The sequence below is a fragment of the Coregonus clupeaformis genome, unplaced genomic scaffold, assembly GCF_020615455.1.
Source record: "Coregonus clupeaformis isolate EN_2021a unplaced genomic scaffold, ASM2061545v1 scaf0916, whole genome shotgun sequence".
NCBI classification, from domain to species: Eukaryota; Metazoa; Chordata; class Actinopteri; order Salmoniformes; family Salmonidae; genus Coregonus; species Coregonus clupeaformis.
Genome location: NW_025534370.1, coordinates 157501 through 180463, shown reverse-complemented (window position 1 = coordinate 180463; position 22963 = coordinate 157501). Strand labels below are relative to the sequence as shown.

The 22963-nt window shown below is 43.2% G+C and overlaps 1 long non-coding RNA gene across 1 annotated transcript in view; it reads right to left on the bottom strand.

Annotated features, from left to right (window-relative positions):
- Positions 1–22101: 22101 nt before the first annotated feature.
- Positions 22102–22963, bottom strand: part of LOC123485961 — a 1324-nt gene continuing 462 nt past the window's right edge. Inside the window, exons 3-4 of the long non-coding RNA XR_006659194.1 lie at positions 22679–22762; positions 22102–22535 (exon numbers count right to left, since the gene is read on the bottom strand). This is a non-coding gene — a long non-coding RNA (uncharacterized LOC123485961). The remainder of the gene's footprint in view (positions 22536–22678; positions 22763–22963) is intronic.

Below are 22963 nucleotides of genomic sequence, written 5' to 3'. Positions count from 1 at the left end.
GAGGTAGACAGCTGGCTTCTAACTGCCTATACCTGAGGGGAGAAGAGGTGGACAGCTGGCTTCTAACTGCCTATACCTGAGGGGAGGTAGACAGCTGGCTTCTAACTGCCTATACCTGAGGGGGAGGAGAGGTGGACAGCTGGCTTCTAACTGCCTATACCTGAGGGGAGGAGAGGTAGACAGCTGGCTTCTAACTGCCTATACCTGAGGGGGAGGTAGACAGCTGGCTTCTAACTGCCTATACCTGAGGGGGAGGAGAGGTAGACAGCTGGCTTCTAACTGCCTATACCTGAGGGGAGGAGAGGTGGACAGCTGGCTTCTAACTGCCTATACCTGAGGGGGAGAGGTAGACAGCTGGCTTCTAACTGCCTATACCTGAGGGGGAGGAGAGGTAGACAGCTGGCTTCTAACTGCCTATACCTGAGGGGGAGGAGAGGTAGACAGCTGGCTTCTAACTGCCTATACCTGAGGGGAGGAGAGGTGGACAGCTGGCTTCTAACTGCCTATACCTGAGGGGGAGGAGAGGTAGACAGCTGGCTTCTAACTGCCTATACCTGAGGGGAGGTAGACAGCTGGCTTCTAACTGCCTATACCCAAGGGGGAGGAGAGGTAGACAGCTGGCTTCTAACTGCCTATACCTGAGGGGAGGAGAGGTAGACAGCTGGCTTCTAACTGCCTATACCTGAGGGGAGGAGAGGTAGACAGCTGGCTTCTAACTGCCTATACCTGAGGGGAGGAGAGGTAGACAGCTGGCTTCTAACTGCCTATACCCAAGGGGAGGAGAGGTAGACAGCTGGCTTCTAACTGCCTATACCTGAGGGGAGGAGAGGTAGACAGCTGGCTTCTAACTGCCTATACCTGAGGAGAGGTAGACAGCTGGCTTCTAACTGCCTATACCCAAGGGGGAGGAGAGGTAGACAGCTGGCTTCTAACTGCCTATACCCAAGGGGGAGGAGAGGTAGACAGCTGGCTTCTAACTGCCTATACCTGAGGGGGGAGAGGTGGACAGCTGGCTTCTAACTGCCTATACCTGAGGGGAGGAGAGGTAGACAGCTGGCTTCTAACTGCCTATACCCGAGGGGGAGGAGAGGTAGACAGCTGGCTTCTAACTGCCTATACCTGAGGGGGGAGAGGTGGACAGCTGGCTTCTAACTGCCTATACCTGAGGGGGAGGAGAGGTAGACAGCTGGCTTCAACTGCCTATACCTGAGGGGGAGGTAGACAGCTGGCTTCTAACTGCCTATACCTGAGGGGAGGAGAGGTAGACAGCTGGCTTCTAACTGCCATACCCGAGGGGAGGAGAGGTGGACAGCTGGCTTCTAACTGCCTATACCTGAGGGGAGGAGAGGTAGACAGCTGGCTTCTAACTGCCTATACCTGAGGGGAGGAGAGGTAGACAGCTGGCTTCTAACTGCCTATACCTGAGGGGAGGAGAGGTAGACAGCTGGCTTCTAACTGCCTATACCTGAGGGGAGGTAGACAGCTGGCTTCTAACTGCCTATACCTGAGGGGAGGAGAGGTAGACAGCTGGCTTCTAACTGCCTATACCTGAGGAGAGGTAGACAGCTGGCTTCTAACTGCCTATACCTGAGGGGAGGTAGACAGCTGGCTTCTAACTGCCTATACCTGAGGAGAGGTAGACAGCTGGCTTCTAACTGCCTATACCCAAGGGGAGGAGAGGTGGACAGCTGGCTTCTAACTGCCTATACCTGAGGGGAGGTAGACAGCTGGCTTCTAACTGCCTATACCTGACGGGAGGTAGACAGCTGGCTTCTAACTGCCTATACCTGAGGGGAGGAGAGGTAGACAGCTGGCTTCTAACTGCCTATACCTGAGGGGAGGAGAGGTAGACAGCTGGCTTCTAACTGCCTATACCTGAGGGGAGGAGAGGTAGACAGCTGGCTTCTAACTGCCTATACCTGAGGGGAGGTAGACAGCTGGCTTCTAACTGCCTATACCTGAGGGGAGGTAGACAGCTGGCTTCTAACTGCCTATACCTGAGGGGAGGAGAGGTAGACAGCTGGCTTCTAACTGCCTATACCTGAGGAGAGGAGAGGTAGACAGCTGGCTTCTAACTGCCTATACCCAAGGGGAGGAGAGGTAGACAGCTGGCTTCTAACTGCCTATACCCAAGGGGAGGAGAGGTGGACAGCTGGCTTCTAACTGCCTATACCCAAGGGGAGGAGAGGTAGACAGCTGGCTTCTAACTGCCTATACCCAAGGGGAGGAGAGGTAGACAGCTGGCTTCTAACTGCCTATACCTGAGGGGAGGTAGACAGCTGGCTTCTAACTGCCTATACCTGAGGGGGAGGAGAGGTAGACAGCTGGCTTCTAACTGCCTATACCTGAGGGGAGGTAGACAGCTGGCTTCTAACTGCCTATACCTGAGGGGGAGGAGAGGTAGACAGCTGGCTTCTAACTGCCTATACCTGAGGGGAGGTAGACAGCTGGCTTCTAACTGCCTATACCTGTGGGGGAGAGAGGTGGACAGCTGGCTTCTAACTGCCTATACCTGTGGGGAGGAGAGGTGGACAGCTGGCTTCTAACTGCCTATACCTGAGGGGGAGGAGAGGTAGACAGCTGGCTTCTAACTGCCTATACCCAAGGGAGGAGAGGTAGACAGCTGGCTTCTAACTCGCCTATACCTGAGGGGAGGAGAGGTGGACAGCTGGCTTCTAACTGCCTATACCTGAGGGGGAGGAGAGGTAGACAGCTGGCTTCTAACTGCCTATACCTGAGGGGAGGTAGACAGCTGGCTTCTAACTGCCTATACCTGAGGGGAGGAGAGGTGGACAGCTGGCTTCTAACTGCCTATACCCAAGGGGAGGAGAGGTAGACAGCTGGCTTCTAACTGCCTATACCTGAGGAGAGGGGAGGTAGACAGCTGGCTTCTAACTGCCTATACCCAAGGGGAGGAGAGGTGGACAGCTGGCTTCTAACTGCCTATACCTGAGGGGGAGGAGAGGTAGACAGCTGGGCGTCTAACTGCCTATACCTGAGGGGGAGGAGAGGTAGACAGCTGGCGTCTAACTGCCTATACCTGAGGGGAGGTAGACAGCTGGCTTCTAACTGCCTATACCTGAGGGGAGGAGAGGTAGACAGCTGGCGTCTAACTGCCTATACCTGAGGGGAGGTAGACAGCTGGCTTCTAACTGCCTATACCTGAGGGGAGGAGAGGTAGACAGCTGGCGTCTAACTGCCTATACCTGAGGGGAGGTAGACAGCTGGCTTCTAACTGCCTATACCCAAGGGGAGGAGAGGTGGACAGCTGGCTTTTAACTGCCTATACCCAAGGGGAGGAGAGGTAGACAGCTGGCGTCTAACTGCCTATACCTGAGGGGAGGAGAGGTAGACAGCTGGCTTCTAACTGCCTATACCTGAGGGGAGGAGAGGTGGACAGCTGGCTTCTAACTGCCTATACCCGAGGGGAGGAGAGGTGGACAGCTGGCGTCTAACTGCCTATACCTGAGGGGGAGGAGAGGTGGACAGCTGGCTTCTAACTGCCTATACCTGAGGGGGAGGAGAGGTAGACAGCTGGCTTCTAACTGCCTATACCTGAGGGGAGGAGAGGTAGACAGCTGGCTTCTAACTGCCTATACCTGAGGGGAGGAGAGGAAGACAGCTGGCTTCAACTGCCTATACCTGAGGGGAGGAGAGGTGGACAGCTGGCTTCTAACTGCCTATACCTGAGGGGGAGGAGAGGTAGACAGCTGGCTTCTAACTGCCTATACCTGAGGGGAAGAGAGGTAGACAGCTGGCTTCTAACTGCCTATACCTGAGGGGGAGGAGAGGTAGACAGCTGGCTTCTAACTGCCTATACCTGAGGGGGAGGAGAGGTAGACAGCTGGCTTCTAACTGCCTATACCTGAGGGGAGGAGAGGTGGACAGCTGGCTTCTAACTGCCTATACCTGAGGGGAGGAGAGGTGGACAGCTGGCTTCTAACTGCCTATACCTGAGGGGAGGTAGACAGCTGGCGTCTAACTGCCTATACCTGAGGGGAGGAGAGGTAGACAGCTGGCTTCTAACTGCCTATACCTGAGGGGAGGAGAGGTGGACAGCTGGCTTCTAACTGCCTATACCCAAGGGGAGGAGAGGTAGACAGCTGGCTTCTAACTGCCTATACCCAAGGGGAGGAGAGGTGGACAGCTGGCTTCTAACTGCCTATACCTGAGGAGAGGAGAGAGGTAGACAGCTGGCTTCTAACTGCCTATACCCAAGGGGAGGAGAGGTAGACAGCTGGCTTCTAACTGCCTATACCTGAGGGGAGGAGAGGTAGACAGCTGGCTTCTAACTGCCTATACCTGAGGGGAGGAGAGGTAGACAGCTGGCTTCTAACTGCCTATACCCAAGGGGAGGAGAGGTAGACAGCTGTCAGACAGCTTCAAACTGGCCCACATTGCTACACTTCAACCACATGACGGGCAGAGTGGGCCTAGGCGTGTCCTATACCTCTACTAAGCATATTTTGTGAGGCACCATCTCTGGAATGTGAAAATCTGTTTCCATGGTGTCGTGTGAGAACTGTTTGCACGGGTGAAGGAATTTCACAGAGCAGGACATTTTTTTAAATGTTACCTTTATTTAACTAGGCAAGTCAGTTAAGAACAAATTCTTATTTACAATGACAGCCTACACCGGCCAAACCCGGACGACGCTGGGCCAATTGCGCGCCACCCTATGGGACTCCCAATCACAGCCGGTTGTGATACAGCCTGGAATGGAACCAGGAGGTCTGTAGTGACGCCTCAAGCACTGAGATGCAGTGCCTTAGACCGCTGCGCCACTCGGGAGCCCACGTCTGCTTTCTTTTTCACTTTAAGGAGCCTTCAATGCCAGGTATTGTTTACATTTTCTCTGTCCACCTGAGCTGTTTAATCAGACCTCGCAATCTCTGGGTTTGCTTGTTCTGTCCTGTCTGTCACTGACGCCATGCTGTCTAGGCTACTTCCTGTGGAAACTGAAGGTTCTGCAGCCAAACCATCTGCTGGGAAAGAGTGTTTATTACTGCTTGTCTCTTGGCTACAAATGAATGGAAATAGTGGTTATAATCCTGTATATCTTTGCTGGCTTGCCTCTGAAGCTAAGCAGGGTGGTCCCTGGATGGGAGACCAGATGCTGCTGGAAGTGGTGTTGGAGGGCCTGTAGGAGGCACTCTTTCCTCTGGTCTAAGAAAATATCCCAATGCCCCAGGGCAGTGATTGGGGACATTGCCCTGTGTAGGGTGCCGTCTTTTGGATGGGATGTTAAACGGGTGACCTGACTCTCTGTGGTCACTAAAGATCCCATGGCACTTATCGTAAGAGTAGGGGTGTTAACCCCGGTGTCCTGGCTAAATTCCCTATCTGGCCCTCATACCATCATGGCCACCTAATCCTCCCCAGCTTCCAATTGGCTCATTCATCCCCCTTCCTCTCCCCTGTAACTATTCCCAAGGTCGTTGCTGTAAATGAGAATGTGTTCTCAGTCAACTTATCTGGTAAAATAAGGGTAAAATAAACTTCATAGTGTTATGGAATGGTTTTAGCATGGAGGGAGCAAGTGTTCAATGTTGAGGAAGTATGATAGGTAAATAAATGCAATATAATTGTTATACATTTTTTAGGCCTAAGGCAGATTTGTAGGAGTTTTTTTAGTATGGTTTGTTTTTAGGACACAGTATTTTAGTTGGTCCCTGTGGTGCAAATCCCTGCTGAGACCCAGCCAGCAACACACTGAGTGTAGGCGGTCTCCAATCTCCTCCTACCAATCTCCTGTAGAGCTAAGCTGCTCCGTCTAATCACCTCCTAGCCCTTAAATCATTCACCCCCGGCTAGCCTGGTACCATAGGATACATGGGGGAACAGCTCTGAATGCACCCTCTGAAACACCGTCCTTTACTTGTGGTTTGGAAATCTACAACTGCAGTAATCTCCCTATTGGGACCACCTGATAGGTGTCCACTTTAGGGTCACACACTCCGCTATGTCTGTCTCCAGAGGTCAGAGATTGATTAGACATCATTAATATTACATTAGAATAGACATCATTAATATAACATTAGAATAGACATCATTAATATAACATTAGATTAGACATCATTAATATTACATTAGATTAGACATCATTAATATAACATTAGATTAGACATCATTAATATTACATTAGAATAGATATCATTAATATAACATTAGATTAGACATCATTAATATAACATTAGATTAGACATCATTAATATAACATTAGATTAGACATCATTAATATTACATTAGAATATATATCATTAATATAACATTAGATTAGACATCATTAATATAACATTAGATCAAGGATGATCAATGGAAACAGGATGCACCTTGGCTCAATTTTGAGTCTCATAGCAAAGTGTCTGAATAGTTATGTAAATAAGGTATTTCTGTTGATTTTATTTATTGATCTGTTTGTCAATCAGCAGAGCAGGCTACCCTGTAATTTGTCCAATTTGAAAAGATTCTGCTAATGTCTCCAGTCATATAAAGTGTGGTAGAATTGCAGGAAATGTGTTTAGGCCACATGTCTCCCCAGGAAACAAAGAAGAATATATCCTAGGCCTACTCTAGGCTATACGTGCTCAGACATGCATTGAACGGTCTGTTTTGTGAACAGGGATTGAAAAGTTGATATTAATTGATATTCTTATTAAACAAATGGTAGGAGCAAGAGCAGTGTGAGGGCTTCTCTTTTCTTGGCCTTATACCCCCCAGCAGACAATTACCCTGCCCCCACCGGGGAAAATATAATGTGTGTATATATCTGTAGACCTATAGAAACTACTATAGTACTACATAGAGCCAATACTACATGGAACTCTATTCCACATCATGGAACTCACTCAAGGAGTAAACAGATTAAACTACACTTTATGGAACAGCGCGGACAGTGAAGACACACACACACACACACACACACACACACACACAGCATTCGTAAACACATGCTAACACACGCACTCTACACACACATTTTAATATTGTTATTTTGCTGTATTGTTGACTTTGTGTTGTAAATATGTTACGGTAGAGTAGTGTGTAACAAGGTGTTGTGTTATGTATTGTTTTATTGTATGTAAATTGTGGTTGGACCCCAGGAAGAGTAGCTGCTGCCTTGGCAGCCGCTAATGGGGATCCGTAATAAATACAAATACAAATATAAATGCCGAGCCTGGAAAATAACTGCCAACATTTTATAGGCAGATAGGATACTTGTTTCCGAAAAATCCTGTTACTGAATATCGATCATCCGTAACTCCTTGTCTATTGGTCCGGATTATATCATGTGTATATCTGTAGACCTTTATAGAAAGCGTCTGGACAAACTTTTCTCCAAACCGGCACCTTGCCTGTAGTAGACAGCGGACAAGACGCGCTTCCACGTGTCCTACCACAGCCAAGTTATAGGTGCCGGTTTGGAGAAAAGTTCGGGTTCAGGCGGTTTCTATAAAGATATCCACACACAATCCGGACCGACGGTCAATGGATTCTAGATACATATGCCTTCAGTGACAGGGTTTCTGGAAACAAGTAGGCAACCTGAAATGATATTAAGAAACAAATCAAACTAGACTGTAAATGTGTTGGCATTTCCTCTAGACAACTAAATCTACTAGACAGCAGGAACTTCTCATCCTAATGTTGACTCGCTTTGACAGTTGGTCAGACTCTCAAGTCTAGTCTAGACCAGCTAAAATGTAGCAAGTAGGGCCTAACCTTCATTTAACACGTTATTATAATTCGATTGTTAGAAAACTCTTACCTCGAGTCCCCGAAATCTATCTCGTACTGCTGCAGTGACCTGGTGTGTAGCTATACCTTTAACAAAAAAGAGCGTTTCAAACTGGACAAGTTCAGGTTAGTCCCTCCCTGTTTCGGCCGGTTTGTTTCCGTTTGGTTCCTGATGAATATACCCAGTATGAAAATGTATGCACTCACTAACTGTAAGTCGCTCTCTGGATAAGAGCGTCTCTGCTAAATGACTAAAATGTTAATGTAAAGGCAACGTTCAGTCGCCAAACGTTGTCGAATGTTTCAGATATAGTTACCACATATAGAGCCGACCTGATTTCTTATTCTAAATGTCAGAGAGACATGTTTGTTCATAGCAGAGGCCTATATCTACCGGAACGTTAAAAACCGTTGGGTCCTGCTCAGCGAACATGCCCCAGTTAGTTTAGTCCCGGGCAATGACTATAATTTCATTCATGCATGATGAATGAAGCTGCTTGGTTGGTCGGTCTATTAAAAGCTGTAGAAATTTTAGTGGTTCTCTGTAGCTCAGGTGGTAGAGCGCAGCGCTTGTATCGCCAAGGTAGTCGGTTCGATCCCCGGGACCACCCATATGTACAAATGTGTGCACGCATGACTGTAAGTCGCTTTGGATAAACGCGTCTGCTAATTGGCTTATTATATTATATTCTTAGTGACGTGTAAACTATGAAGCGGAACTTCTCTCTGGAGTTTCCTCGCTGCTTGCTGACGGAATGAACTACAGCATTGAGCAGTCAGTGATCTGTTGCAGTCTGATCTTCGCTGCTTGCTGAAGGAATGAACTACAGCAGTGAGCAGTCAGTGATCTGTTGCAGTCTGAGTCTGATCCTCGCTGCTTGCTGAAGGAATGAACTACAGCATTGAGCAGTCAGTGATCTGTTGCAGTCTGAGTCTGATCCTCGCTGCTTGCTGAAGGAATGAACTACAGCATTGAGCAGTCAGTGATCTGTTGCAGTCTGAGTCTGATGCTATAACTTAGAAGCATCAACAGCTTTAACATCCAGTCTGTTCTAGAAGTAGACTTCATGCACTATTATAGATACCAGATACTGACAGTTACTTTTGATTTTGACCCCCCCCTTTGTTCAGGGACACAAATGGCCGGGAGAGTGTCGAGCGAGGTAACTTGCGAATGAAACAAATTATGCTTGTTAAATATGAGTTTAAACAAAGTAAAGTCTGTCAAAACCACGTCCTAAAAAGTCCAAAGATTTAATGAGCTGGTCAAAACAAATCACCAGATATATTCCCCAGACATCCTGGCAGGGAATTCTGAGCAGAATATTGAAAAAGGCATCATTAATATAACATAATATTAGACATCATTAAAATAACATTAGATTAGACATCATTAATATAACATTAGATTAGACATCATTAATATAACATAATATTAGACATCATTAATATAACATAAGATTAGACATCATTAATATAACATAAGATTAGACATCATTAATATAACATTAGATTAGACATCATTAATATAACATTAGATTAGACATCATTAATATAACATTAGATTAGACACCATTACTGTAACATTAGATTAGACATCATTAATATAACATTAGATTAGACATCATTAATATAACATTAGATAATACATTAATATAACATTAGATTAGGCATCATTAATATAGCATTCGATTAAACATCATTAATATAACATTAGATTAGACATCATTAATATAACATTAGATTAGGCATCATTAATATAACATTACATTAGACATCATTAATATAACATTAGATTAGACATCATTAATATAACATTAGATAAGACATTAATATAACATTAGATTAGGCATCATTAATATAGCATTCGATTAAACATCATTAATGTAACATAATATTAGACATCATTAATATAACATAATATTAGACATCATTAATATAACATTAGATTAGACATCATTAATATAACATAATATTAGACATCATTAATATAACATAGGATTAGACATCATTCAATGCCTGGGTTTGCTTGTTCTGTCCTGTCTGTCACTGACGTCATGCTGTCTTGGCTAATTCCTGTGGAAACTGGAAGGTTCTGCAGCCAAACCATCTGCTGGGAAAGAGGCTTTATTACTGCTTATCTCTTGGCTACAAATGAATGGGAATTATACATTTTTTTACATTTTAGTCATTTAGCAGACGGTTATATCCAGAGGCGACTTACAGTTAGTGAGTGCATAAATGTTTTTCATACTGGGCCCCCGTGGAATCTAACCCACAATCCTGCGGTTCCAAACGCCATCCTCTACCAACTGAGCTACATCCCTGCCGGCCATTCCCTCCCCTACCCTGGACGACGCTGGCTAATTGTGCGCCGCCCCGGTCGCGGCCGGCTAGGACAGAGCATGTGTTTATGAATGCTGTGTCTCCTGAATATCTTTACTGGCTTGCCTCTGAAGAGGCTCTGTGGTAGCCGGCCGGGACCGGGAGACCCATGGGGCGGCGCACAATTGGCCCAGCGTCGTCCAGGGTAGGGGAGGGAATGGCCGGCAGGGATGTAGAGCATGGTGTTTGCAAAAACAGGGTTGTGGGTTCGATTCCCTCGGGGGGCCAGTATGAAAACATAAAAAATAAAAAAATAATGTATGCACTCACTAACTGTAAGTCGCTCTGGATAAGAGTGTCTGATAAATGACTAAAATGTAAATGTAAAAGCTAAGCAGGGTTGGTCCCTGGATGGGAGACCAGATGCTGCTGGAAGTGGTGTTGTAGGAGGCACCCTTTCCTCTGGTCTAAGAAAATATCCCAATTCCCAGGGCAGTGATTGGGGACATTGCCCTGTGTAGGGTGCCGTCTTTTGGATGGGATGTTAAACGGGTGACCTGACTCTCTGTGGTCACTAAAGATCCCATGGCACTTATCGTAAGAGTAGGGGTGTTAACCCCGGTGTCCTGGCTAAATTCCCAATCTGGCCCTCATACCATCATGGCCACCAATCATCCCCAGCTTCCAATTGGCTCATTCATCCCCCTTCCTCTCCCCTGTAACTATTCCCAAGGTCGTTGCTGTAAATGAGAATGTGTTCTCAGTCAACTTATCTGGTAAAATAAGGGTAAAATAAACTTCATAGTGTTATGGAATGGTTTTAGCATGGAGGGAGCAAGTGTTCAATGTTGAGGAAGTATGATAGGTAAATAAATGCAATATAAATGTTATCAATTTTTTAGGCCTAAGGCTGATTTGTAGGAGTTTTTTTAGTATGGTTTGTTTTTAGGACACAGTATTTTAGTTGGTCCCTGTGGTGCAAATCCCTGCTGAGACCCAGCCAGCAACACACTGAGTGTAGGCGGTCTCCAATCTCCTCCTACCAATCTCCTGTAGAGCTAAGCTGCTCCGTCTAATCACCTCCTAGCCCTTAAATCATTCACCCCCGGCTAGCCTGGTACCATAGGATACATGGGGGAACAGCTCTGAATGCACCCTCTGAAACACCGTCCTTTACTTGTGGTTTGGAAATCTACAACTGCAGTAATCTCCCTATTGGGACCACCTGATAGGTGTCCACTTTAGGGTCACACACTCCGCTATGTCTGTCTCCAGAGGTCAGAGGTCAATGCGTTGCCAGTGTTCTGCGTCACAGCTGACACACGGAGGCCCTCCTTTAACACCCTGTGTTGGATCCCTATCAGCTGTCTCTGTATGTAAGGACCTATATCCTGTATGTAGGCCTGTGGGTAGAATGTTGATCACACCACAACACAATTGTTGTACATATCTGAGCTTTAAGTAGCGATCTTTCAGCACTGGGAGTTTTGGACAGAATCTGTACTAAAACAAATCAAATGTTATTTGTCACATACACGTGTTTAGCAGATGTTATAGCGGGTGTAGCGAAATGCTTGTGCTTCTAGCTCCGACAGTACAGTAATATCTAACAAGTAAAATCTAACAATTTCACAAGATATACCTCTGGTGAGGTCATGGTTTTAGACAGGACAGACACTGAGATCATCATGAGTTTATCTGGGAATCAACAGAGGGCAAAGTGATCAAGAGGTGTGTAAGTCTGTGGTAGAGTACTTGTGTCCCTGGTTAAGGCTTAAGCATGCAGGTAGTGTCATGTTGTTGTGATCCTAGTATTCCTCAACGGCTGATCTCTAAAGGAAGTGAGTGAGTTGAGTGGACATGTTGTCATTTCCTAAATAATGCGGTAGGACCGAGTGCAGAGCATGAAAATATTAGATGAAAGGGAGAGGAAAAGGAGAGCGAGTTGATAATAAAAGGCTTCTTCCCAGTCACCACCCAGCTGTGGATGGAGGGAGGGAGGGAGAGAGAGAGAGAGAGAGAGAGAGAGAGAGAGAGAGAGAGAGAGAGAGAGAGAGAGAGAGAGAGAGAGAGAGAGAGAGAGAGAGAGATGGAGGGAGGGAGGGAGGGGGAGAGAGTGATGAGCAAACAAGTGGAAATCGTTCTTCTTGTAAAGCATGTAAATGTTTTAATCTAACTCTTATATTAATCTGACTATTCACACTAATCGCATTGTAACCGCACTCACTGTGATTAAACTACTCCCTCTAAGGGGGCAACCGGTAATGCCTGCAATGACTTCCCATGTAAGATATTATCTCAGTGAATAATTGGTCATTACAATGTAGATTACTGGCTGTACAACAATCCCTTATGTGATGTATGAAAATGTATGCACTCACCAACTGTAAATCGCTCTGGATAAGAGTGTCTGCTAAAATACTAAAATGTAAAATGTAAATATAATATTAGACATCATTAATATAACATTAGATTAAACATCATTAATATAACATAAGATTAGAAATCATTAATATAACATTAGATTAGGCATCATTAATATAACATTAGATTAAACATCATTAATATAACATTAGATTAGACATCATTAATATAACATTAGATTAGACATCATTAATATAACATTAGATTAGACATCATTAATATAACATTAGATTAGACATTAATATAACATTAGATTAGACATCATTAATATAACATTAGATTAGACATCATTAATATAACATTAGATTAGGCATCATTAATATAACATTAGATTAGACATCATTAATATAACATAATATTAGACATCATTAATATAACATTAGATTAGACATTAATATAACATTAGATTAGACATAATTAATATAACATTAGATTAGACATCATTAATATAACATTAGATTAGACATCATTAATATAACATTAGATTAGACATTAATATAACATTAGATTAGACATCATTAATATTAGATTAGATTAAACATCATTAATATAACATAAGATTAGGCTTCATTAATATAACATAATATTAGACATCATTAATATAACATTAGATTAAACATCATTAATATAACATAAGATTAGGCTTCATTAATATAACATAATATTAGACATCATTAATATAACATAGGATTAGACATCATTCAATGCCTGGGTTTGCTTGTTCTGTCCTGTCTGTCACTGACGTCATGCTGTCTTGGCTAATTCCTGTGGAAACTGAAGGTTCTGCAGCCAAACCATCGGTCTGGAAAGAGCAATTATTACTGCTTGTCTCTTGGCTACAAATGAATGGTAATTATAAACGTTTTACATTTTAGTCATTTAGCAGACGCTTATATCCAGAGCGACTTACAGTTAGTGAGTGCATACATTTTTTTCATACTGCCCCCCGTGGGAATCTAACCCACAATCCTGGCGTTGCAAACGCCATGCTCTACCAACTGAGCTACATCCCTGCCGGCCATTCCCTCCCCTACCCTGGGCCAATTGTGCGCCGCCCATGAGTCTCCCGGTCGCGGCCGGTGGCGACAGAGCCTGGATTCGAACCAGGATCTCTAGTAGCACAGTTAGCACTGCGATGCAGTGCCTTAGACCACTGCGCCACTCAGGAGTACTTATGCTAATTGTGCGCCGCCCCGGTCGCGGCCGGCTCGGACAGAGCATGTGTTTATGAATGCTGTGTCTCCTGAATATCTTTGCTGGCTTGCCTCTGAAGAGGCTCTGTCGTAGCCGGCCGGGACCGGGAGACCCATGGGGCGGCGCACAATTGGCCCAGCGTCGTCCAGGGTAGGGGAGGGAATGGCCGGCAGGGATGTAGAGCATGGTGTTTGCAACGCCAGGGTTGTGGGTTCGATTCCCACGGGGGGCCAGTATTAAACATTTTAAAATAATGTATGCACTCACTAACTGTAAGTCGCTCTGGATAAGAGTGTCTGATAAATAACTAAAATGTAAATGTAAAAGCTAAGCAGGGTTGGTCCCTGGATTGGATACCAGATGCTGCTGGAAGTGGTGTTGGAGGTCCTGTAGGAGGTGTGGTAAACAAGACCGAGCTTTTGCTGGTAATGCTGTAGTGATAAGAAGATCCGCCGACACTGTACTCTGTTTACAAAGGTTTATTATAACAAAGGTTCCAGCATCAGAATTTGACAGATTCTGCAGATATCTGTGAGACAGCCCAGCCAATCAGTATTTTGCTGTTCTCCCTCTCTGTTCAAGACATGGCATTTATATCATACATGGCCAGAGCATGGCGTGATTCTAACATCCAATCCCTGGCCATTACATATCCTCTTTTCCAGGAATTTAGTAATGCTTTCCAGATGTTTCCAGCACAGTAGAGTAGAGTTACATCATTTTGCCACATCAGCAAAATCTTAGGGCCAAGTTCCCTCTATCACACTTTCTGCAACAATCAGCATTTCTAGACTGTTTAAGATACTACAGAGGCACCCTTTCCTCTGGTCTAAGAAAATATCCCAATGCCCCAGGGCAGTGATTGGGGACATTGCCCTGTGTAGGGTGCCGTCTTTTGGATGGGATGTTAAACGGGTGACCTGACTCTCTGTGGTCACTAAAGATCCCATGGCACTTATCGTAAGAGTAGGGGTGTTAACCCCAGTGTCCTGGCTAAATTCCCAATCTGGCCCTCATACCATCATGGCCACCTAATCATCCCCAGCTTCCAATTGGCTCATTCATCCCCCCTTCCTCTCCCCTGTAACTATTCCCAAGGTCGTTGCTGTTAATGAGAATGTGTTCTCAGTCAACTTATCTGGTAAAATAAACTTCATAGTGTTATGGAATGGTTTTATCATGGAGGGAGCAAGTGTTCAATGTTGAGGAAGTATGATAGGTAAATAAATGCAATATAAATGTTATCAATTTTTTAGGCCTAAGGCAGATTTGTAGGAGTTTTTTTAGTATGGTTTGTTTTTAGGACACAGTATTTTAGTTGGTCCCTGTGGTGCAAATCCCTGCTGAGACCCAGCCAGCAACACACTGAGTGTAGGCGGTCTCCAATCTCCTCCTACCAATCTCCTGTAGAGCTAAGCTGCTCCGTCTAATCACCTCCTAGCCCTTAAATCATTCACCCCCGGCTAGCCTGGTACCATAGGATACATGGGGGAACAGCTCTGAATGCACCCTCTGAAACACCGTCCTTTACTTGTGGTTTGGAAATCTACAACTGCAGTAATCTCCCTATTGGGACCACCTGATAGGTGTCCACTTTAGGGTCACACACTCCGCTATGTCTGTCTCCAGAGGTCAGAGATTGATTAGACATCATTAATATAACATTAGAATATACATCATTAATATAACATTAGATTAGACATCATTAATATAACATTAGATTAGACATCATTAATATAACATAAGATTAGGCTTCATTAATATAACATAATATTAGACATCATTAATATAACATAGGATTAGACATCATTAATATAACATTAGATTAGACATCATTACTATAACATTAGATTAGACATCATTAATATAACATTAGATTAGGCGTCATTAATATAACATTAGATTAGACATCATTAATATAACATTAGATTAGGCATCATTAATATAACATTAGATTAGGCTTCATTAATATAACATAATATTAGACATCATTAATATAACATTAGATTAGACATCATTAATATAACATTAGATCAAGGATGATCAATGGAAACAGGATGCACCTTGGCTCAATTTTGAGTTCCATAGCAGTGTCTGAATAGTTATGTAAATAAGGTATTTCTGTTGATTTTATTTATTGATCTGTTTGTCAATCAGCAGAGTAGGCTACCCTGTAATTTGTCCTATTAAAAAAGATTCTGCTAATGTCTCCAGTCATATAAAGTGTGGTAGAATTGTAGGAAATGTGTTTTAGGCCACATGTCTCCCGAGCAAACAAAGAAGAATATATCCTAGGCCTACTCTAGGTTATACGTGCTCAGACATGCATTGAACGGTCTGTTTTGTGAACAGGGATTGAAAAGTTGATATTAATTTATATTCTTATTAAACAAATGGTAGGAGCAAGAGCAGTGTGAGGGTTTCTCTTTTCTTGGCCTTATACCCCCAGCTGACAATTACCCTGCCCCCACCCGGAAAATATCATGTGTGTATATATCTGTAGACCTATAGAAACTACTATAGTACTACACAGTGGCGGCTCCTGAAAAAATTCTCAGGAGGGGCAATTTTTCTGATGATTTAGGTGACCTACACACATTTTAAAAAAAGATATGTCCAGCAACAACATGAAGACAGGGGCAGCATATAAGTCAATACCAGAAGCATTTATTGACTGATCTGGGGAGATGGATTCCAGTTTCTGTGACATATTATAAATAATCTCTGATGCCTTTGTTATATTAGCTTTTGGTTGAATGTACTGTCGTAGTAAATATATAATGTTATAGCTTGGTCTGACTAAAATCTTGTGCATGACCCATTTTGTGTTGGGCCTTTGTATTCAATACAATGAACAAGAGTCCTATCTTGTCAGCCTTGTCAGCAGGTGGCTAAGGATAACACCCACGCCATAGGTCTCTCAGTTCTTCCAACTCACGAGTTCTTGCCCTGAGGACACACACACACACACACCCACACACACACACACACACACACACATCATCACTGATAAACACACACACACACACACACACATCATCACTGATAACAAACACACACACACACACACACACACACACTGATAACAAACACACACACACACACACACAAATCCTCTTCTCTTAGGCTGAACATCTGAAGACAGAGAACCCGACTCAGAGCCAATGCAACAGTGACACTAGCCTGGAGGTGACATCGCCCAACTCATCAGGACCAATCAGAAGATCAGAACTACTAGATTCAACCTACTTCATTTTATTGTATAAAATGTCAGCACACAATGTTTAGGGGCTCTTCTGATAAACTCCCTACGAGTTTGACGAACGGGTCCGTGCACGCGATTGCAGATATCTTTACCTCTGAATAAACTGCCTTATATTATACAATTATCCACCTTGTCCAAAAGTCTCTACTTTTTCTCCGTTCTCCAGTAAACTTGTTTTATCAACAATAGTAAGGTTCAATGACACAGAAAGCAGTTCAATGTCGGGGTACAGAGTCGCTCTCTTACCAGGATCGCGGTCCGCTCTGACCAGGGTGAAGGTGGCCGGCTCCACCTCTCTGTCCGGGACTCTGTCATCCAGTCAAGTCTTCCAGCTGTATTGGGATTCCGCTGCCAGCAGCGTTTTCATTATTTAGTCCGTTCGTAGCGGGTATGTACACGATCAACAAGATCAGTCCAAAACCGAAGATCAGTCCAAAGCAGAATGTTTGCAGAATGTTTGTAAACTAAGTCTACAAATTAAAAACATAAAATAACGCCACACTGCAGGTCGCAACATAGACGCTGCTAGCAGCCATTGTCTTAGTTACGTTCAACGTTACGTCACGTATGACGAAAGCGCGTAAGTGCATGCCCACAGACACCCATAGAGAATGTATTGAAAGCTTTGAAATGTGAAAAAAATAGATTTTACATGACAGGCTATGAGAGACTTCTGGGCGATTTTCAACCTGACTGAAATCGCCCAAAAACGGCGAGGGCCATTTGAAGCACGACTTTAGCCTGATTTGACATTTAGTGGCTGGCAGATCAGACGTGAACACTGATAACTGCTGTTGCCGTGATATAATTGATTAGAAAAAAATCCCTTCCTTTTCCCGTTTGGCAGTGCGTCGCCCATATCGCCCTATTGAACAAGCCGTCCCTGGTACTACATAGAGCCAATACTACATGGAACTCTATTCCACATCATGGAACTCAGTCAAGCAGTAAACAGATTAAACTACACTTTATGGAACAGCGCGGACACAGCATTCGTAAACACATGTTAACACACACACTCTACACACACACATTTTAATATTGTTATTTTGCTGTATTGTTGATTTTGTATTGTAAATATGTTACGGTAGAGTATTGTGTAACAAGGTGTTGCGTTATGTATTGTTTTATTGTATGTAAATTGTGGTTGGACCCCAGGAAGAGTAGCTGCTGCCTTGGCAGCCGCTAATGGGTATCCGTAATAAATACAAATACAAATACAAATGCGGAGCCTGGAAAATAACTGCCAACATTTTGTAGGCAGATAGGATACTTGTTTCCGAAAATCCTGTTACTGAATATCGATCATCCGTAACTCCTTGTCTATTGGTCCGGATTATATCGTGTGTATATCTGTAGACCTTTATAGAAACCGTCTGAACCGAACTTTTTTCCAAACCGGCACCTTGCCTGTAGTAGACTGCGCGCAAGACGCGCTTCCACATATCCTAATACAGCCAAGTTATAGGTGCCGGTTTGGAGAAAAGTTCGGTTCAGGCGGTTTCTATAAAGATATCCACACACAATCCGGACCGACGGTCAACGGATTCTAGATACATATGCCTTCAGTGACAGGGTTTCTGGAAACAAGTAGGCAACCTGAAATGATATTAGGAAACAAATCAAACTAGACTGTAAATGTGTTGGCATTTCCTCTAGACAACTACATCTACTAGACAGCAGGAACTTCTCATCCTAATGTTGACTCGCTTTGACAGTTGGTCAGACTCTCAAGTCTAGTCTAGACCAGCTAAAATGTAGCAAGTAGGGCCTAACCTTCATTTAACACGTTATTATGATCGATTGTTAGAAAACCCTTACCTCGAGTCCCCGAAATCTATCTCGTACTGCTGCAGTGACCTGGTGTGTAGCTATACCTATAACAAAAAAGAGCGTTTCAAACTGGACAAGTTCAGGTTAGTCCCTCCCTGTTTCGGCCGGTTTGTTTCCGTTTGGTTCCTGATGAATATACCCAGTATGAAAATGTATGCACTCACTAACTGTAAGTCGCTCTGGATAAGAGCGTCTGCTAAATGACTAAAATGTAAATGTAAAGGCAACGTTCAGTCGCCAAACGTTGTCGAATGTTTCAGATATAGTTACCACATATAGAGCCGACCTGATTTCTTATTCTAAATGTCAGAGAGACATGTTTGTTTATAGCATAGGCCTATATCTACCGGAACGTTAAAAACCGTTGGGTCCTGCTCAGCGAACATGCCCCAGTTAGTTTAGTCCCGGGCAATGACTATAATTTCATTCATGCATGATGAATGAAGCTGCTTGGTTGGTCGGTCTATTAAAAGCTATAGGAATTATAATCTTAATTATGTGTCTAGTGTCTCTCGTATTCTTTCTAGTTGCTGGAAGTTTGAATGCCAACTGACAGTTTGCAGGGGTTTTCTAGGCTTGCTCACCATCTGACGAGGAAAGGGTGAGGATATCAACATAATATCAGTTTATAAACATACATCTATGCATTTATCGGTAAAGATAACAAGTTAGAACTTCGAAGTTGCCGTTCCCATGAAATGGAACGTTCCAAAAGGAGATTCCGTTGACGTCATTTACCTAATATGGTGCATCCTGGTAAATGGGCGGGGCCCGGCTATCCCGAGATGGGCGTGCCAGAGGGAGATGCCTCATTTACCCAGTCGAAAAAGTAAACTTTTGGGAGGTTTGTCTGTTTAATATCAGAAAAGAAAGCATCATACATGTTTGGTTTTCTTTTATTTGTATAGAGACAAGTACAAACACATTGACGGTTCTAAGCTTACATATGGAATTGTTTTAAGATGTTCTTACCAAAGATCATTTAGCTATTTGCATTTTACATTTTAGTCATTTAGCAGACGCTCTTATCCAGAGCGACTTACAGGAGCAATTAGGGTTAAGTGCCTTGCTCAAGGGCACATCGACAGATTTTTCACCTAGTCGGCTCGGGGATTAGAACCAGCGACCTTTCGGTTACTGGCACAACGCTCTTAACCACTAAGCTACCTGCCGCCCCATTTGATTTGGAATTTTAGGACCCCTTTAGGTATAAAAACAAATATGTAAAACATTTATTTGATAAAAAATTGAATTAGTCCTTTACTACTATAGCCCATAGAAACACTTTGAATAACACATTAATAAATGGCAAAAAAGACAGTCAAAAAATAAATCATAAGGAATAAGGTTTGGAAGTGTCTGTCCTATATCTAGTACATATAAGAAAGCTCAGGAAATATTTATATATATAAACTCAGCAAAAAAAGAAACATCCCTTTTTCAGGACCCTGTCTTTCAAAGATAATTTATAGAAATCCAAATAACTTCACAGATCTTCATTGTAATGGGTTTAAACACTGTTTCCCATGCTTGTTCAATGAACCATAAACAATGAATGAACATGCACCTGTGGAACGGTCGTTAAGACACTAACATCTTACAGACGGTAGGAAATTAAAGTCACAGTTATGAAAACTTAGGACACTAAAGAGGCCTTTCTACTGACTCTGAAAAACACCAAAAGAAAGATGCCCAGGGTCCCTGCTCATCTGCGTGAACGTGCCTTAGGCATGCTGCAAGGAGGCATGAGGACTGCAGATGTGGCCAGGGCAATAAATTGCAACGTCCGTACTGTGAGACGCCTAAGACAGTGCTACAGGGAGACAGGACGGACAGCTGATTGTCCTTGCAGTGGCAGACCTGCTGTGTTTATATATATATATATATATATTTTGTACACATATTTAACCTCTTTTTTTTGGGTAGGCACAAAACTACCTCCATACTTCCATTCATTATTTAAACAGATACCGTTACCTTCGGACTTGTAAAAGTCCCGTGACACTTGTGGGGGATATGAAAACGGAGACCACCATCTAATATAAAAACAAATATGTAAAAAAAGCTCAGGAAATATCTATATATCATATATTTACACATATTATACCCCTTTTTATTGTTATTCTGTTACTTAGACAGAGACCACCATCTTGTTTGGACGCTACAGACGTCTCCATAGATGCGGAAGGCTGCCATTGGTGCATGTGGTGGATTGAGACGCAGCCCATGCATATCTCTATCATAAACTGATGGATTTTGACGGGGATGTTTTTATTCTGTTACTTAGATTGATGCCTAGTTGTATCAATAGACTCTAGGGGGGTTTAAAGACATGCTCCGGTAGTTTGGAGACTAAGAAATTATTTTTTAACCTCCCGCTTTGGGCTGGATGTTTCAATGTGTAGTTCTTACATGTATAATCTATGAGCAGAAATAGGGTCTTACCTCAATTAGCAATAAAATCCCTAGTTTGAAAGCGACTTTTCTTCAAGCTGTGCCACGCCTTTCCCCCTACATTTCCCCACATGAGCCAGCCCCTTTGCAGTTTGAGTTCTAGCCAATGAGCTTCAGCCCTCACATTTGAGTGACAGCTAGCAAGAGGCCTACCCAGCAGAGCGAGAGACCAATGATGTGGTGCACATATCTGCACATATGTGACATAGTATGCAATTATCGGGGACCACTTTTGGCTCCTGAGTGCTACTTTCAGCACTACTGTCTAAAAAGTATACAAAAGTATCAGAGAATCTCTTTAATGGGTCTGTTGATAAGACAGCAGTTTATACATGATTGAACTGTTGCAGCTGTAGCAACCAGTTCTGTTGATATAGTAACACAGTAGTTTATACATGATTTACACTAGTTGACCTACTGTATGTCTGTCTAACAGTATTACAGTACCATGTAGTTGACCTACTGTATGTCTGTCTAACAGTATTATAGTACCATGTAGTTGACCTACTGTATGTCTGTCTAACAGTATTACAGTACCATGTAGTTGACCTACTGTATGTCTGTCTAACAGTATTACAGTACCATGTAGTTGACCTACAACTTAGACAGCAACAGAAACTCATGTATTAGTATCACACTGCAACAGTAGAACACATTCACAGCAATCTGATAAAAAACTACACTATTAAGATCCTTCTGAAGGAATGTCACAAATTGACTGATCACAAGAAGCATCAAGTAAGATTTGCATAAAGCTTAAAACACATTAATAAAACAAGGTATACCAATCACTTCTTAAAAAAATTAAATACAAAATAATGTATGAATATTTAAAGTATTTACACACAAACTGTTAGTGGTAAATACAACTACATATTCCTATCCTACAATTATAATACACATGTTCCTGTGTTTTTAAGGATCTTAATGACAGTACAGACGTATCAACTGTTAGTGGTAAATAAAACTACATATTCCTATCCTACAGTTATAATACACATGTTCCTGTGTTTTTAAGGACCTGAGTGACAACACATGTAAGACGTCTGTCCACCAGATTATACATTCCTGTCCCTAAGACTATTTTTCTGGACTCAGATCAATCAGTGTGATTTTGAACCAGCCTTTTATATACATTGACCACATTATACTGTCATTATACAACATTATCTTCACCAGATCTCAAACCAGCCTTCTACATTGACCACATTATACTGTCATTATACAACATTATCTTCACCAGATCTCAAACCTCTTGTCTGTCAGGAAGGGTCTTCTGTACTGGATTCTGTTGTTGAAGAGTCTGTAGAGAAGAACATTACTATTATTAATAATTATTAGAACATTAGACAACAGATCTCCATCCTCCAACTGTTGCTCCCAGCAACAGAGACACCATATGATCTCACACACACATGCTCTGCTCACCGTCACACACACCCTTACCGTACGGTGTGGATTGAAGTGTTGATGGAGACCAGTTGGAGTATTCTGTCAGTCAGAGCATCAGTGATGTCATTATGACTCAGGCTACAACACAGAGAGAGAGAGAGAGAGAGAGAGAGAGAGAGAGAGAGAGAGATAGATAGAGGAAGAGAGAGAGAGAGAGAGAGAGAGAATAGAGGAAGAGAGAGAGAGAATAGAGGAAGAGAGAGAGAGAGAGACAGAGAGAGAGAGACAGAGAGAGAGAGACAGAGAGAGACAGACAGACAGACAGACAGAGAGAGAGAA